Source organism: Zalophus californianus, chromosome 8 (assembly GCF_009762305.2).
Source record: "Zalophus californianus isolate mZalCal1 chromosome 8, mZalCal1.pri.v2, whole genome shotgun sequence".
Lineage (NCBI taxonomy): Eukaryota > Metazoa > Chordata > Mammalia > Carnivora > Otariidae > Zalophus > Zalophus californianus.
The window spans coordinates 93,043,204-93,058,837 of record NC_045602.1 but is presented as its reverse complement, the minus strand read 5'-3'; positions in this window follow the sequence as shown (position 1 = coordinate 93,058,837).

The window sequence follows — 15,634 nt, the reverse complement described above, 5'->3', positions numbered from 1 at the left end:
CCCTAAGGTCAGTAACGCGGCAGGGATGTCCACTCTCACCACTGCTATTCAACATATTATTAGAAGTACTAGCCACAGCAATCAGACAACAAGAAGAAATCAAAGGCATCCAAATTGGCAAAGAGGAATTCAAACTCTCACTCTTTGCAGATGATATGATACTTTATGTGTAAAACCCAAAAGACTCCACCCCAAAACTGCTAGAACTCATACAAGAATTCAGTCAAGTTGAAGGCTATAAAATCAATGCACAGAAATCAGTGGCATTCCTATACACCAACAACAAGACAGAAGAGAGACAAATCAAGGAGTCGATCCCATTCACAATTGCACCCAAAACCATAAGATACCTAGGAATAAGTTTAACCAAAGAGGCAAAGGATATGTACTCAGAAAACTATAAAATACTCAGGAAAGAAATTGAAGAAGACACAAAGAAATGGAAAAACATTCCATGCTCATGGATTGGAAGAACCAACATTGTGAAGATGTCAATTCTACCTAGAGCAATCTACACATTCAATGCAATCCCCATCAAAATACCATCCACTTTTTTCAAAGAAATGGAACAAATAATCCTAAAGTTTGTATGGAACCAGAAGAGACCCCGAATAGCCAGAGGAGTATTGAAAAAGAAAAGCAAAGCTGGCGGCATCACAATTCCGGACTTCCAGCTCTATTACAAAGCTGTCATCATCAAGACAGTATGGTACTGGCACAAAAACAGACACGTAGATCAATGGAACAGAATCAAGAGCCCAGAAATCGACCCTCAACTCTATGGTCAACTTATCTTTGACAAAGCAGGAAAGAATGTCCAGTGGAAAAAAGACAGTCTCTTTAACAAATGGTGTTGGGAGAATTGGACAGCCACATGCAGAAGAATGAAACTGGACCATTTCCTTACACCACACACAAAAATAGACTCCAAATGGTTGAAAGACCTAAACGTGAGACAGGAGTCCATCAAAATCCTAAAGGAGAACACAGGTAGCAACCTCTTCGACCTCAGCCGCAGCAACTTCTTCCTAGAAACATCACCAAAGGCACAGGAAGCCAGGGCAAAAATGAACTATTGGGATTTCATCAAGATAAAAAGCTTTTGCACAGCAAAAGAAACAGTCCACAAAACCAAAAGAGAACCGACAGAATGGGAGAAAATATTTGCAAATGACATATCAGATAAAGGGCTAGTATCCAAAATCGATAAAGAACTTATCAAACTCAACCCCCAAAGAACAAATAATCCAATCAAGAAATGGGCAGAAGACATGAACAGACATTTCTCCAAAGAAGACATCCAAATGGCCAACAGGGACATGAAAAGGTGATCAACATCGCTCGGCATCAGGGAAATCCAAATCAAAACCTCAATGAGATACCACCTCACACCCGTCAGAATGGCTAAAATTAACAAGTCAGGGAACGACAGATGTTGGCGGGGATGTGGAGAAAGGGGAACCCTCCTACACTGTTGGTGGGAATGCAAGCTGGTGCAACCCCTCTGGAAAACAATATGGAGGTTCCTCAAACAGTTGAAATTAGAGCTACCATTCGATCCAGTAATTGCACTACTGGGTATTTACCCCAAAGATACAAATGTAGGGACCCGAAGGGGTGCTTGCACCCCAATGTTTATAGCAGCAATGTCCACAATAGCCAAACTGTGGAAAGAGCCAAGATGTCCATCGACAGATGAATGGATAAAGAAGATGTGGTATATATACACAATGGAATATTATGCAGCCATCAAAAGGAATGAGATCTTGCCATTTGCAACGATGTGGATGGAACTGGATGGTGTTATGCTGAGCGAAATAAGTCAATCAGAGAAAGACATGTATCATATGACCTCACTGATATGAGGAATTCTTAATCTCAGGAACAAACTGAGGGTTGCTGGAGTGGTCGGGGGTGGGAGGGATGGGGTGGCTGGGTGATGGACATTGGGGAAGATATGTGCTACAGTGAGCGCTGTGAATTGTGTAAGACTGTTGAATCACAGATCTGTATTTCTGAAACAAATAACACAACATATGTTAAGAAAAAAGAAAAAGAAGAAGATAGCAGGAGAGGAAGAATGAAGGGGAGTAAGTCAGAGGGGGAGACGAACCAGGAGAAATGATGGACCCTGAAAAACAAATTGAGGTTTCTGGAGGGGAGGAAGGTGGGGGGGATGGGTTAGCCTGTTGATGGGTATTGAGGAGGGCACGTTCTGCATGGAGCACTGGGTGTTATGAACAAACAATGAATCATGGAACAGTACACCAAAAGAAATTATGTAATATATGGTGATTAACATAACAATAAAAAAATTAAAAAAAAAGAAAAGAGTCTATATTTTCCCCATTTTCCAGATGAAGACCTCAGGGCACCAAGAGTTAGCTAATGAGTGGTAGAGTCAGAACTGGTCACCAGTTCTCCTAAGTCTAAGACCAGTGTTTTTCAGTTAACAGACTATTAAATTTTTCCTACTCACCATAGGGCCAATGTTTGGGGAAATCAGTTTGCAGCTCAAGTATTCTTTACCCTACTCCTGGTGATAGAGCCAAACCGAGAGCAGGACTGTCACCTATAAGATAAATCCCAGTTGTTTTCTTTTTAGATGGTTTTGAGAAGTTCTGCAAAATGAGAAAATGGAATATAGAACATTCCAGAACATCCAGATAGGTTCCCTCTTATTAATTTGGCTTCATATGTTTCCCAAATCAGCCTCAATGCTAAAACAAGCAAGAAAATTGTGTACTTTAACCTAGAAATTGGTGGAATTATAAATATAGCTGTATAAATATTAAGATTTATAAAGTAACAAACAAGAATCATGAACATTCTGGAGGCAGTATCTCAAACCTCTAACATTAAATTTTTTAAATGAAACATAGAATGTTAAAAAAAGAAGACATTGATTGTATTTTATCATAGTGTGGTAGCTGATAGTTTTTGTCTACCCAAAGATTTTTACCAAAAAGCGGGTAACAGCCCTGGGAGCATAGGTAGAGAGACCCTACTGGACCATAAGGGGAAGGTGGGGTGGGTGGGAGGAGAAAGCTGCATAGCCCTTCTGAGCCTTAGAGGTTAGTTCACTTGCTATTTTAAAGCTCAGTTCTCTGCAATGTTTCCCCAGAATTTAGTATCCTCTTTCTGTTAAGTTCCTATATGCTTTTCAAAAGTTCTTCCCCACCTCTGTAATTTCTATTAAGCATCCCAAGTATTCCAGTGATTATTTTAAACTGTATTCTTTTCATTACTTCTAATACATTTCTTCATTTTTATTCAATCCATGGTAATCTAACATGGGAATTCTAATATGGCCATGTCTTAACACTTATTGCCTGAGAAGCTTATATCAGATTGTAAGGAGCTTAGCCAGCCAAGCAGTTGTGTCTTTCTTCATGTAAAAATATTTCCTAAAGTGCAAACTACTATTCAGACTTTAGCAAGTGGGTCACCTGGAGAGCTGGTTAGAACACAGATGTTGAGATATCACCTGCAGAAATTCTGACTTGGTAGGACTGGGATGGGACCCAGGAAATTGCATATTTAACAATTTCCCTGTGATAATGATGATGCTAGTCTGGACCACACTTTGAGTAGTCCTGGTTTTGGGGTAAGGATTACATTGGGACTTCCCATCTGATAGAAGAGGGTGACTCATTAAAAGAAATTTTCAGGGGGCGCCTGTGTGGCTCAGTGGTTGAGCATCCAACTCTTGATTTCAGCTCAGGTCATGATCCCAGGGTCCTGGGATGGAGCCCGCATTGGGCTCCTTGCTCAGGGGCGATCCTGCTTCTCCCTCTCCCTCTGCTGCTCCCCCTGCTTGTGCTCTCTCATTCTCTCTCTGTCAAATAAATAAATAAAATCTTAAAAAGAATTTCAGGAATAACTGACTATAAGGTAGATTAAATGCATGAAATAGTGGAAGAAGTGGGAAGTCTGTCCAACAGATATGTGTCCTTACACACAGTATCACTGCAAATTGTCAATTACTTCTGGAGAAAAGGCACATTATTGGCGTATGTCTTAGAATTCTGCCCATACATTCTGTAGTGAGTCTACACACTTAGTGCAAATACTTCCCAGGACTAATATTCTGAAAGCAAGGAGACTGGTAGCAGTGGATGGATCACTAAACTTTGAATTAGCAGCTTTGGATTCAAGATCTGATGATAAACCTCCTCCTTTTTTTCTGTGTGTGATCTCAAGCAAGTCACCTAACCCCTTTTAGCCTTACTAACCTTCCCAGTCATGTGGTAACATGGACAGTCCTGGTCAACACCCCAGATTGCAGTGATTGCCTAAAGAGAAGTGAGCAGATGTCTTACATGTAAGGGGTTAACCAGGAGCAGCTTGTTCCTGAAGTGGAGAAGGCAGTGCACCACACAACACAGGCTCAGCTCTATCCACCCCCTGCCTGGTGGATTGCCATATGGCGCCTCACCTTGTTCCCTTTCAAGATGAACTCTCATTCCCCAGAAAAAATTTCTCAGCCTTAAAGTCACAACTTCAAGAATGCAGTGAGGACCACATTTAAAAGGTCTGGTAAATTTTTGGTTGATTTAGTTTTTTAGACTGCACTTTTAAAACAAACCCAAATATAGAGATGAAAGCCAAGAATTAAAATATACATACAAAATAGAAAACATTAATATTTTCAAGTACGATGAATTGAATAATCATCATAAGGAAACAATAAAATGTCAAGTGACTCAGACCAGATGATTGCTGTCACTCTCCTCAATGCTGGGACACGTGGTCTGTGCAGAACACCAGGATCAAGCCAACCCAGTGCTGGCCTCCACCACATAAGCACATTCTTAATCCTGCCGACAATTGACTCATCAGTTAATCAAATAAACTTTAACACTAATTGGCGTGGGGAGGAGATTGAAGGAAGTCTGTTAAAATGACTCAGGTTTAAACTCTATAATCAGAACACCCTATGTTACATTGTCTCCTGGCCCACGTTCCTTGATTTTCAGTCTGGTTGTCAACCTATTCAGGCATCCATGCCCCTGACGTGGTATGTCTTACCACAAAAGGCAGCTAAGGAGACATGGTCTGACATGTCTGCAGTGCATCAAGACATGGGGTTGGGAGACCAGAGGAATGGAGTGGTCCATTGTGATCCCCTTGCTCACACTCTTCACCCTTCCTCATGGGCCCAGGGCACTCACTTCTCAATCCCTTCCATGGCTCCCATTAACTTTGGGTAGTTGCACGAATGGAGGCATGCATGCATCCACCTGGAAGAACTTATAAAGAGGAAAGAAGGGTGTGACCTGACTTTGAAGAAGTGGAATTAAAGAGTGATGTTTCTGTGGTGGTATCTCTTGTCACACCCCAGGTCACACTGAAACAGAGTGCTCTAGGGTAAGGCAAGGATCTTCGTGGAAGGAGAGGCTTGTCTTTGAGAAGAAGACTTGACATCTACGGGCTTGAAGTCAGGAGATGCCAAGGAGGACTCTAGGGTGATTTCCCCCAAATGGTTGGTGGAATGTTGTCTTTTTAAAATTTATTTTATTTTTTTATTATGTTCACCTAGCCACTGTATAGTACATAACTAGTTTTTGATGTAGTGTTCAATGATTCATTAGTTAAGTATAACACCCTGTGCACATCACAGCACGTGCACTCCTCAATACCCATGACCCAGAAACCTCCTGGAATGTTGTCTTTGAAAGGGAAATGTTTTCTTATGGACTTCTGTAGGTAAGAGCTCCTTAAAATAAGAGTATTCAAAATATTCTTTTATAAAATAAACCTTTAAACATTTTGTTTACTATTTTCTTATTCTGATGGGCACATCATCTCCACTTGTTGGGTTACTTTGATCTGCACTTTGTTAAAAGGGAAGGAGATCACCTTCACCTGGGTTGCCCCAGAAACCGACCCTGAGACAAGGGTTTGAGTGGAAATCGTGTATTTGGGAGTGAGGGAGGGGGAAGCCGGCAATACAGGGTGCATGATTGTGTTGGCAACTTTGTGATTGACGCTTGTTCCTTGGGTTGAGAGAGTCCCTGGGAAATGGTGTAAAACACCTGCTATAGACTTATCACACAGGGGCTGATAAAACTGAGGAATCTGTAATTAATCTCCTAAGCACCATTGATCATGGGGTGTTAATTCATGGAAACTTTGGGCCCTCCAGGTCCAGCAGTGATTTCTGAACAGGTCCTTAGGCAAATAGAGTGAAGCTCAGGAAAATGGAAATGGTGGGTGAGGGGAGGGTCAGTGACAGCATGCATGCAGAGGCAAACCCTCTAAATGCCTCCTTTCTCATGAAAGTACATATGCAAGCTTATGTTCAAGGGAGGAGGTGTTCACATAGGTGTTCATCCCCATCCAAAGCATAAATGAACATCCTGGTCCCTCATTGGAAAATGTCAAAAAGCCCCCTTGCACCCCTCACTTTGTTGTTATTGTTGGCAAGCACCTCCATCTCTCCTGCCAGCCCCCAGAGTGTTGAGGCTGCTGGTGCAGGGCCCACAATGCCCCCCTACCTCCACCCCGCTTTGCCTCATTGAGAGCTCCTACGGTGATACAGTCTGCAGAATTGCACCGCATGTTGAAAGAGACTGGTCATTATCTAAAAGAAATGCACTGTCCTGGATTGACAAATAGGAGCTGGTGTTTTGGTAAGAGAGGTACACAATTTGCTTGGGGAAACACATGGGGATGACCACTAGAACATGTACAGACAGTGTCTGCTACAATCTTTGTGCATGGGGAGAAAAGACCACGGAAACCATCAGCCCAGCATTTTCCTTTTAAAGATGAAGAGATGAAATGGAAGAGCTAAGGCGATTTGTTCACAGGCTTCTGACTGGTCGGTGCCAGAGCTGGGTTAAAAGTTAGCCCCTCTTCCCCAGTGCTGAAGCCATTTTTAATAGGTCATATAAAACCTTGTTCTTCCATGCTATGGGGAGGATGAAGCTGCCCTTGACCAGGAGGATGGTATAATCCCCCTAATATTGAGCCAGGGGGTGGTGGAGAGTCAGAATTCCCTGTGGCAGATCTTCTAGGAGCTGGTGACATACCACATGGCATCATCAGAAGGCAGGGTTCGTGGGGCGCCTGGGTGGCTCAGTCGTTAAGTGTCTGCCTTTGGCTCAGGTCGATCCCAGGGTCCTGGGATCGAGCCCCGCATCATGCTCCCTGCTCCGTGGGAAGCCTGCTTCTCCCTCTCCCACTCTCCCTGCTTGTGTTCCCTCTCTTGCTGTGTCCTCTCTGTCAAATAAATAAATAAAATCTTAAAAAAAAAAAGGCAGGGTTGGATGTAACTCAGGAATTCACTCATTTATTCAGTTTTGGCTGCAAAACTTAGTTGTATGGACGCTGCACAGCAATAAATATATGCGCACACATACACACACAACGAACTGGTACTCATAATAGGGTAGATGTACCCACAGATTGTGCTGAGGGAAAGAAATCAGACATGAATGAGAATGTGTAGTATAAAGCCCTGCATAGAAAGCTCAAGAACATGTGAAACCAATCTAGGATGATAGACATTGCGATGGTGGTTATCTCTGGGTGGATGTTGGCATTGACAGGGAAAAGGAGAGTGGGTGCCTAGCTGGCTAATGGGAATGTCTGATATTTTGAACTGGGTGGGAGGGTGGGAGTACACAGATGTTCATATGGGTCATTAAGCTGTATATTTAAAATTGAAGCATGTTACGCTCTTTATATTACATTTCAGTTGAGAAAAAGAAGAAAAAAATCAAAGCCACATAACAGACCATAACATTATAAAAGAAATAATTTTTCTCTTTCACACATGTTTTCCACAAATGTCTATTGAGGCTTTCGATGTCTGGTCCATATTCCTTCAGTGTTCTTTCTTCCTGTATAAGTAGACAGGGTCCTGCTGTAAGAGTGCTGCCCCCACACTCTGCCCCAGCAGCAGGGCAGGCTGGACGTGCCTAGAGCTATGTCCTGCAGGAGCAGCTAATGAGGGAAGGAGGTGGAGGAGGAGTACCCTCCTTCCTCTCCCCTCAAGGGGATGAATCTGAGGTATGACACGCATTCTTCATTAGTTTCCAGGGGAATGAGTCCTAGTTTCCATCAGTTACAACTTAATCTCTCGCTTGCCCTGTATTGACTGCTTTCCCTTCCTTGTCTTTTTTCCCCTTTCCTGTCCTCCTGCTTCTGGGATCACCCCCAAACAAACTCCTTGCACTCACATCCTTGTCCCAGGATCTGTTTTTGGGAGAACCCAAGCTAAGCGAAGCCCCTTCTTTCCTTCTGAACCTGCAAAGAGGATCATGCAAACCAGTCTCCAGCTCTCATACAACAGGTAGTATGTCAGGGTGAACAGACTGTTGGGAAAATATTAAAATGAAGTTTATGGGCTGAGGTGGGATAGCACAGCCTGGCAAAGAGCAGAGCCTGAAGGGGACCCTACCTCATCCAGGAAATGTTCTAGAAGCAAAACTGGTCATGATTGCACCTCCCGACCTTCTCTTCCCCTTCCTGAACTCCCATCCTTCTCTACTTCCTCCCTTCCTTCTCTCATGCAGCCAGAAATGAAAGGAGACATTCATTTATTTAAGACATTTCCTTATAAATATCAATAAGTATATTGAATTTACCACCCATGTTGGTTTATTGTGCTGCCTCATTTTATATCACAGAACTAAGACAGCTTTAGAATTGGCTCTGGATGTATGGAAGCCATTTTTCATATATATATATATTTTCAATATTGCTTCCCATCTGCATGACATATAGATTCTAGGAAAACCCAACACATATTTCTCAGATCATGGGGGGAGATGCCTTTCGGGGTAGCTCAAAACTACCTACCAATCAGCAGCTGGTGGAAACGTGTACCAAGAATGATCATCTGGAAATGGGCAGCTGCCTCATGTTGTTGAAGCTGTCATCCCCACTCCAGCAGCCTTTCTGGGTGAAGAGTTCTTCAAAGCACATACATTCAAGGCCAGGGCATTTCTCTTCTGTTTTCCATGCTCCTCACCAAAATGGATGGGTCACAGAACTCTTTAATTCAGGATTCTGTAGAGTATCAGATGGAATGAATGCTGTGGTCCGAACATCCCTTTCCAGAGAGATGGGGCTGTCATTTCAACGGGGATTTATGCATTTAAAATATGAGATGTCACAAAATTCTGAACTGGCATGTCCTGGGAGGGCAGATCTATAGAAACAGAAGAACCGTTCCTATGGGCTGGCCATTTGAAATATTTTATACCTTACTGTGGGTGGTATCAGTCAGCTTTATACAAGTGCTACCCTTCACTTTATATTACAAGTGTAGAAAATCATGCAAAAAATAGCAGAATGTCTACTTTCATTTCTATATTACTTTGGTCAAAACCCATGTACTTCCAAAGACCAAAGGACTCTATTAAATAAAAAGTAAATGTTCATGGCAAAGTCTATAGAGAGCTAAACTTAATTAAGATTGGATTTTTTAAACAGAAGTGTCTCTTAGTTGTTTAGGAAATGAAGTGATGATGGGGCAGAGAAGGTAACTTTAATTTTTATTTAAAAAACACTTTTTTATTTAATAATTTATCCTTTGATAAAAATTGAGACCTTGACTAGACTTCTATTGCTATAAAACATATTACCATAAACTCAGAGACTCAAAATGCTACCAGTTTATTAGCTCACAGTTCTTTAGGATAGCCATCCAGGACTGGGGTGGCTGCAGTCTCTGCTTAGGGTCTTAGATGATGGCCAGGCTGTGTCCCTCTCTGGAAGCTCTGGGCAGAATCTACTTGCAGACTCATTCAAACATTGGCTGAATTCAATTCCTTGCAGTTGTAAAATTGAGGTCTCTGGTTCCTTGCTGGCTGTCACTCTTAGCTCTTAGATGTCACCCCTCCCATTTCTTGCCATGGGGCTCCCTCCATCTTCAAGCCATCAACAATCTCCCTCACTTTGTAGGCATTTCATGCTTCAAATCTGTTTATCCTATAAGAGCCCAATCCCTTTTAAAGGCTCACCTGGCTACATTAGACTCATTGAGAATAATTTCTCTATTTTAGGGTCAATTGATCTGAAAATTTAAACTACATTTGCAAAATCCCTTCATAGCAGCACCTAGGTTAGTGTTCTATTGGATAATTGAGAGAAACTGTTTGTATACCAGAGGATTTAATCTTTAGGTCCACCTTAGAATTCTGTGTATGACAGGTCTATTGTTGATTCATGCCCTTCAGTGAAAATTAACAACCATGGCACCATAAGATATGCCATCTTCTTCACTGATTACTTACAAGGCCTAGCAGGCAACATAATTTTGTCACAAGACTCCCATTGACCCTCCTGCTTCTTCTTCACAAGAATGTTAACCTTGTCTTTTAGACGCAAAGAACAGGAAGCCTCCAGTTGGCTTAGAACTCAACCACTAACTCATGCCAGTGTAGATGGACAATGGATTGATGGACAGTACCTCTACCTCATTATAATGTTAAAAATCTCTGCCCAAGAAAGCACAAAACTCATTAACATAACATACAATGTATGTATAGACATGTTTCCTTAAGATGCATGCATGACCTTATGTTCACCTCTGTATACAATGACAAAACTCCTCTTTCTGAATACTCATCCTAACCTTAAATAAAGGAACCCCTTACCCCCACTCAGGGAGTCACAGCTTTGGAAATTATTCCCTGTGATCCTTTGTGTTTCCTTTGTGTGACAACTCCATCTGGTGTAGCCTCTATCTGTTATTCACCAAGGAGCAAAATCACATTCATTGGGTTACAAAGTGATGAAAGGGGCTGTGTATAAGACCATACAGAGAGACAGTGGGTTCAGGGGCTCATTGTAACTAGTCACACTCAACCTCAGTTGATGGCTGTCATGTGACAATATATGCACAGTATTACCAGATATTCTCATTTTTTAAGAGAAGTCCCAATTCTCTTCAGCTTTTAAAGTTGCTACTGATTTCAAATTTTTAAAAATACTGGATGAACCAAGTAAAACATATTTGTGGTCTTGCTGGGATCCTTCTTCTCTTTGCAGTTCCAAGGCATTCATTCATTCATTCACTCATTCATTCATTCAGAAATAGTTACTAGGGACACCTGGGTGGCTCAGTTGGTTAAGTGTCTGCCTTCAGCTCAGGTCATGATCCCGAAGTCCTGTGATCAAGCCCTGCATCTGGCTCCCTGCTCAGCAGGGAGTCTGCTTCTCCCTCTCCCTCTGCCTGTGCTCTCTCTCTGTCAAAATAAATAAATAAAATCCTTAAAAAATAAATAGAAATAGTTACTAAGAACCTATTCTATATACCCTGGCTCTAGGCACTAGAAATACAGGCTGGTCATGGGAAGCTTTACCAAGAAGGGGACATTTGACTGTAGATCTAAAGAATGGTGTTTTGTTTTTTGTGGGGGACTGAGTAGCTCAGCTGACTAAGCGTCCAACTCTTGGTTTTGACTCAGGTTGTGATCTCATGGTCATGATCTCATGGTTGTGAGACTGAGTCACATGTCAGGCCATGCACTCAGCTCGGAGTCTGGTTGAGATTCTCTCTCTCCCTCTCCTTCTGCCCTTCCCCAACACATGCATGCTCTCTCTCTAAAATAAATAAATAAATCTTAAAAAAAAAGAATGGTGTGTGTGTGGGAGTAAACAGGTGCCCCTCTAGATGGTAAGCATTCTAGAAAGAGGGATCAGCAAGTGCAAAGGCACTGAGGTGGTCATGTGCCAAGCATGTTCAGATGGCATGGAGGCCTGTGTGGCTGGAGTGGAGTGATCAGGGGGAGAACAGTAAGAGAGGATGTTGGAGAGCTTTATAGGGCCAGATCATGGTGGACCTTGTAAGGTAATTTATAATTTTATTTGTCAGTGTTCTCCAGAGAAACAGAACCAACAGAATATATATAAAATAAGGAATTGACTCATATGATTATGGAAGCTGAGAAGTCCCATGAACTGCTGTCTGCTAACTGGAAGCTCATGAAAAGCTGGAAGTGTAATTCTAGTCCAAGTTTGAAAGCCTGAGAATCAGTGGAGCCAATGGTTTAAATCCTAGTCTAAGAACAGGAGAAGACTGATGTCCCAGCTCAGACAGTCAGGTAAAAAGAGAGAAAATTCTCCCTTCCGAGTATTTTTGTTCTATTCAGACCTTCAGTAGATTGGATGCTCTCCACCCACACTGGAGAGGGAAACTAGCTTTTATCAGTCTACCAATTCAAATGCTAATCTCACTCAAAAACACCCTCACAGACACATCCAGAAATAATGTCTGGTCATGTATCTGGGCACCCTGTGCTATAGTTAAGTTGACACATAAAGTAACCATTACAGTAAGGATTTGAGATTAATTTAGAGGGAAATGGGAAGCCATTAGGATGTTTTAAGGAGAGGAGTGGCATGAAATGACCTACACTTTCCAATGATCCCTCTGACTTCTTTGTTGAGAGATTTGGGAAGATTTAGGATGAAAACAGAGAGATTGCTTAGGAATCTATAGCAAGTAATCCAGGAGAGAGCTGATGGGGCTTTAGTCAGGTGACTGGAAAGTAGGGTAATAAGAAGTTGTCAGGTGCTTGATTATTGTGAATTAAACAACTCCAGAATTTCTATTTATTTATTTAGTTAGTTAGTTATTATTTGTTTATTTATTTATTAATTTTTTATTGTAATGTTAATCACCATTAATTACATCATTAGTTTTTGATGTAGTGTTCCATGATTCATTGTTTGTGCATAACACCCAGTACTCCACGCAGAACGTGCCCTCTTTAATACCCATCGCCAGGCTAACCCATTGCCCCACCCCCTTCCCCTCTAGAACCCTCAGTTTGTTTTCCAGAGTCCATCGTCTCCCATGGTTAGTCTCCGCCTCCAATTTACTCCCCTTCATTCTTCCCCTCCTGCTATCTTCTTTTTTTTTTTCCTAATATATATTGCATTACTTGTTTCAGAGGTACAGATCTGTGATTCAACAGTCTTGCACAATTCACAGCGCTCACCATAACACATAATCTCCCCAGTGTCTATCACCCAGCCACCCCATCCCTCCCACACCCCCAATCCAGGAACCCTCAGTTTGTTTCCTGAGATTAAGAATTCCTCATATCAGTGAGGTCATATGATACATGTCTTTCTCTGATTGACTTATTTCACTCAGCATAACACCCTCCAGTTCCATCCACGTCATTGCAAATGGGAAGATCTCATTCCTTTTGATGACTGCATAATATTCCATTGTGTATATATACCACGTCTTCTTTATCTATTCATCTGTCGATGGACATCTTGGCTCTTTCCACAGTTTGGCTCTTGTGGACATTGCTGTTATAAACATTGGGGTGCAAGCACCCCTTCAGGTCCCTACATTTGTATCTTTGTGGTAAATACGCTGTAGTGCAATTGCTGGATCATATGGTAGCTCTATTTTCAACTGTTTGAGGAACCTCCATACTTTTTTCCAGAGTGGTTGCACCAGCTTGCATTCCCACCAACAGTGTAGGAGGGTTCCCCTTTCTCCTCATCCCCGCCCACATCTGTTGTTACCTGACGTATTAATTTTAACCATTCTAACTGGAGTGAGGTGGTATCTCATTGAGGTTTTGATTTGGATTTCCCTGATGCCGAACGATGTTGAGCACTTTTTCATGTGTCTGTTGGCCATTTGGATGTCTTCTTTGGAAAAATGTCTGTTCATGTCTTCTGCCCATTTCTTGATTGGATTATTTGTTCTTTGGGTGTTGAGTTTGATAAGTTCTTTATAGATTTTGGATACTAGCCCTTTATCTGATTTGTCATTTGCAAATATTTTTTCCCATTCTGTCGGTCGTCTTTTGGTTTTATGGACTGTTTCTTTGGCTGTGCAAAAGCTTTTTATCTTGATGAAGTCCCAAGAGTTCATTTTTGCCCTTGCTTCCCTTGCCTTTGGTGATGTTTTTAAGAAGTTGCTGCGACTGAGGTCAAAGAGTTTGCTGCCTGTGTTCTTCTTTAGGATTTTGATGGACTCCTGTCTCACATTTAGGTCTTTCAACCATTTGGAGTCTATTTTTGTGTGTGGTGTAAAGAAATGGTCCAGTTTCATTCTTCTGCAGGTGGCTGTCCAATAATCCCAACACCATTTGTGGAAGAGACTGTCTTTTTTCCATTGGACATTCTTTCCTGCTTTGTCAAAGATGAGTTGACCATAGAGTTGAGGGTCCATTTCTGGGATCTCTATTCTGTTTCACTGATCTATGTGTCTGTTTTTGTGCCAGTACCATACTGTCTTGATGATGACAGCTTTGTAATAGAGCTGGAAGTCTGGAATTGTGATGCCGCCAGCTTTGCTTTTCTTTTTCAACATTCCTCTGGCTATTCGGGGTCTCTTCTGGTTCCATACAAACTTTAGGATGATTTGTTCCATTTCTTTGAAAAAAGTGGATGGTATTTCGGTGGGGATTGCATTGAATGTGTAGATTGCTCTAGGTAGCATTGACATCTTCACAATGTTTGTTCTTCCAATCCATGAGCATGGAACGTTTTTCCATTTCTTTGTGTCTTCCTCAATTTCTTTCTGTGAGTATTTTATAGTTTTCTGAGTGCAGATCCTTTGCCTCTTTGGTTAGATTCATTCCTAGGTATCTTATGGTTTTGGGTGCAATTGAAAATGGGATTGACTCCTTAATTTATCTCTCTTCTGTCTTGTTGTTGGTGTATAGGAATGCCACTGATTTCTGTGCATTGATTTTATAGCCTGCTACTTGACTGAATTCCTGTATGAGTTCTAGCAGTTTTGGGGTGGAGTCTTTTGGGTTTTCCACATAAAGTAACATATCATCTGCAAAGAGTGAGAGTTTGACTTCCTCTTTCCCAATTTGGATGCCTTTACCTTTTTGTTGTCTGATTACTGTGGTTTGGACTTCTAATATTATGTTGAATAACAGTGGTGATAGTGGACATCCCTGCCACGTTCCTGACCTTAGGGGGAAAGCTCTCAGCTTTTCCCCATTGAGAATGATATTCGCTGTAGGTTTTTCATAGATGACTTTTATGATATTGAGGTACGTGCCCTCTATCCCTATACTCTGAAGAGTTTTGATCAAGAAAGGATGCTGTACTTTGTCAAGTGCTTTTTCTGCATCTATTGAGAGGATCATATGATTGTTGTTCTTTCTTTTGTTAATATATTGTATCACGTTGATTGATTTGTGGATGTTGAACCAACTTTGCAGCCCAGGGGTAAATCCCACTTGGTCATGGTGAATAATCCTTTAATGTACCATTGGATCCTTTTGGCTAGTATTTGGTGAGAATTTTTGAGTCCATGTTCATCATGGATATTGGTCTGTAATTCTCCTTTTTGATGGGGTCTTTGTCTGGTTTTGGGATCAAGGTAATGGTGGCCTCATAAAACGAGTTTTGAAGTTTTCTCCAATATACCTTCTGCCCCTCTCTCTCTTTCTTCTTTTTTTGGGATCCCATTTATTCTAATATTGTTTCATCTTATGATATCGCTTATCTCTCTAATTCTGCCCTCCTGATCCAGTAGTTGTTTATCTCTCTTTTTCTCAGCTTCTTTATTTTCCGTCATTTGGTCTTCTATATCACTAATTCTCTCTTTTGCCTCATTTATTCTAGCAGTTATTGCCCCCCCATTTTTGATTGCACTTCATTAATAGCCTTTTTAATTTTGATT